This window comes from Leptidea sinapis, chromosome 37 (assembly GCF_905404315.1).
Source record: "Leptidea sinapis chromosome 37, ilLepSina1.1, whole genome shotgun sequence".
NCBI classification, from domain to species: domain Eukaryota; kingdom Metazoa; phylum Arthropoda; class Insecta; order Lepidoptera; family Pieridae; genus Leptidea; species Leptidea sinapis.
Genome location: NC_066301.1, coordinates 9,030,203 through 9,034,147, shown reverse-complemented (window position 1 = coordinate 9,034,147; position 3,945 = coordinate 9,030,203). Strand labels below are relative to the sequence as shown.

The 3,945-nt window shown below is 35.7% G+C and overlaps 1 pseudogene; it reads right to left on the bottom strand.

Moving 5' to 3' along the window:
* Positions 1–1,404: 1,404 nt before the first annotated feature.
* Positions 1,405–2,471, bottom strand: LOC126975717 (uncharacterized; annotated as a pseudogene).
* Positions 2,472–3,945: the final 1,474 nt, after the last annotated feature.

The following is a 3,945-nucleotide window of genomic DNA, read 5'->3' as shown; positions in this document are numbered from 1 at the left end:
ACTACTAACCCTTTTACTCTTCATATAAGACCAAAACTTCGTAGGGTTGGCAGCAATGTTATTTTCTATTTTGGTTATGTACTCTTTATAACAATTATCTTCAGCTGCTTTAACTCTATTTCTAAGTAGTCTAAAGTTGTGTTCGTTTGATTTATTACCATAAATTTTGAATTTCTTGAGGTACTTAAATTTTTCTTTTATCATTTTTATTAATGGAGTATTATACCATGGCGGATACTGGCCTATCTTTGTAGTACGCATTGGAATAAATTGTTCTCTAAGTTTATAAAGGATTGAATAAAAGTAATTAACCGCATCGTCAACACTACCTAAAGCAAGGCTATTGTCCCAGTCAATTTGCGATAAATGTAAACATATTTTGTCGTAGTCACCTCGTATGTAAGAATAAGCAGTGCGTTTTGGTGTGTCAAGTGCACATAGTTCGATAAATAAGGGTTGAATAATTAGGCTCGGGTGCAGGGCATCCTCAGGCGTAAGGGGATCGGAGCAAGGCGCAACCGAAACGAAGTCATTACAGAAAACTAAATCCAAGATGCCACCTATATTATTTTTATGAAAATTATATTGCCTAAGGCTGCAATGGTTCATGTGATTAATAAATTCTTGCTTTCGGGGATTTGTAGGAATAGAATGTACATAACCAACGTCAGACTGAAGCCATAAAATGTCACTCATGTTGAAGTCTCCAACAACAAGAAATTTCTGTGACAAATTACAATCAACTATGTTACTAAGATTCCGACAAAAGCTATCTAATTGTTGAAAGAAATTCAAACCTCCTTTTTGATTGCATAAATATAAGACACATATATTCAATGTAATTACCGTCCTCCGAGAGTTACGCAGTTTGACAGAAACCCACAAATCCTCTGCGCTCGATAACCAATCCACATTACACAAAGATGTATATCGACGGTGAAGTGCTATAGCCACACCGCCACCCTTTTTCTGACCTGTAAGAACATAATGTCTGTCACGCCTGTAAACTAAGTACCTGTCATCGAATAACTCGTTATCAAAAATACTATCAAGCAACCAAGTCTCAGTTAACAAAATAATGTCATAATTATTTATTGCGACATTACGGTAAAAAGATAATGTTTTAGTCCGAAGCCCACGACAGTTTTGATAATAAATTAATAGGTTAGCCATTTGAAACCGGTATAACACTTCTTAATTGTTTATAAAAATGAAAATAAAAAATTGAAATCATTGTTTTGCATCGAATTCCAGCACAGATAAGTGAATAACTAGATAATTTTGTTAAATAATAAAGCATATGATATGAGTATATAAGGTTCAAACAAGCTTGACTGTACCGCATTAAAATATGTAGGTACACCTCAGTAAAATAGAATAACACAAAACACACAATACGTCGCTCATTAGCAGCTAATGACATACCTCGAAGCGGGAAATACTTAGTGATAAAGTTATTAATGCTATGAATTAAATTATAAACAACACTTACAAATATAATATAACAAACTGAGTTAGTATAACAAATAGACCTCACTGCATTTTTAACAAGTCTTTCTCGCTCTTGATAGTTATTATTTTGGATCCCGGGTTTTTTCTTGCGAATATTTTGCAGTTTTTTACCCAGACGAAAACAAAGTTCTTTTCTTCCTTCAATTTTTTAGTTTTCTTAAGAAGGATCTTATTTTCCACAGTTAAATGGTCATTAATAAATATTGGCGAGGTACCTGGCAAGTCAATGTCCGCAGCAATCAACTTCTTGAATGAACGTGCAGAGGCAACTAAATCCTCTTTCACATACCTATTTAAAAATGAAACTATAATCGGCTTGGCCTGTCGGCTAGGCCATCTCTCGAAGGCACTCTCGCCAAAAAATTTATATTTTGTTTTGTGATGGGATATTGAATTTTATTTCCAATTTTGTTTATAATTTCAACCAGGTTTTCACGGTCCTTCATGGGAACACCTTTGATCTCCACATTATTCAGCCGCATCCACTGATTTTTGTCATTCAGGTCACTTTCCATAGTAAGAATACGGTCACTTAGCTTCAGAACCTCAGCTTGGGCTTGTTCTATAACATGGATCCTTTCTTCTAGACCTTGAAATTTTAATGTGAATTGACCCATTGAGGTTTTCAACTCGCTGACGTCACTTTTAATCCTTTCGATACCCGCAACAATGTTTGACACCGAATCCACTGTGCGTTTGATATTTCTGAGCTCTTGCATGACTTGATCCAATGTCACTGGCTTGGGTAATAAGCCGCTTTCTCCTGAAATTATACGAGGTGAAACAGCTGATCCACCAGATTTGCAGGAAGGACATCTCCAGGCTGCCTGCCTTTCTATGCCAAGTTTATGGTACCCGGCCTCGGTAATACCTGAGCATTGGTAGTCAAAATGCCTAGAACATGAACTGCATTGAACACAGTCTCTTGCTTTCTGACCACAACTTCCACAGTTAACCATAATTGTGTAAATTATTTAAAGCAGACCAAAAAACACCACGAGAGGTTTAAGAAATACTAGTTGTCGCTAGACGCGTGCGCCACAAGTGCGATCGTGTCGAGTACTGTTGAGATAACTCGTAGAGTTCTTGGCCTTGTGTTACCCGCTCTTGCTTTCTTTGGTACACCCTCATTCTAAAACAAAGGAAAAAGTAGGTATCCACATCATAACTTGGGGTATGTTGTAACACGTTACAATAAGCCCCGGGATTTTGTTACTACTAACCCTATGGTATGATTTTTAACATTTATCAAGATAACTATTTAAACAATTTAGCAATCATAAAAATACATTATCAGAGATGGATAAATTTGAATAGAAATAAGATATAGAAAGTTTGAAATTTGTCGGTATTAAAAACGAAAACCGAAATTTTACGACAGTACAATTTTATATTACCTGGCAGAAATGAAGCGCTTGCACACTTTCACCCACTGCGCCGGCCGGCGGGACACTGACTAATGGCTATGGCAACATGATGCGGCGCAGTTTATAGGTTAAATCGAGTCAAATAAATACGTTAATAGTGTTTAAGATCCTAGTGAAAACAGCCTGTTACTACTTACCCCTGTTACAACAAGCCCCTCGCTCCCCTACTAAAAAGATACAAGATAAGAATTTTCCTAATCACTTCGAAAAGCATTACTTACACTAGAGTGAATAAAAATAAAGTAATCAAAACAGGTCATACTGCTACGTGTACAAAGTAACAGAAAAAAAAGTGACCGTTTTTCACCCAGTTCTCCGTGTGCGCCAAATAGATTGGGTGTTACTTAAAAAGATAGATTCAATGGCTGAATCCGTCAGTGCTACGAGTATGTGCGGTCGGTTTATTCATTCCTCACGAATTTCGCTTGATCTAAATTTCAACTGACACTGTGATCCATATCTGAATTAAATCTGGAGAAGATATGCACAAGCTCGTAGCGAGCGGTTGTAAGTAATGGTCCAGTTGAATTTGTAATTATTTGGGTTTATACCACAATTAATATTAAAAATTCGTGATTTTCTAAAAAAATATAGATAATTATGAATTGATTCTTTTTGGCTCAATCTGATTCTAACCGATTCTTATAATATACTAGCTGACCCAGCAAACGTTGCCATATAAAGAAATATAAAAGAAATTCAATAATTAAAATTTTTGGGGTATAATATATATTTTTTTGACATTCAAAAGTGTCATTTCCGCGACCTACTTGAATAAAGTGATTTTTATTTGATTTGATTTAAATGACGTCCGATCTTCAGACGTACCCGATATACACACAAATTTTCAAATAAATTGGTTTTGCCGTTTCGGAGGAGTTTGGTAACAAACACCGGGATACGAGAATTTTATATATAAGGCGAGAATTTTATAGAAGATTAGCATACTTCTCGCGGAATAATTTTTCCGGCACAGAGAGTTAATATTCACGTCCCATTTTAATTC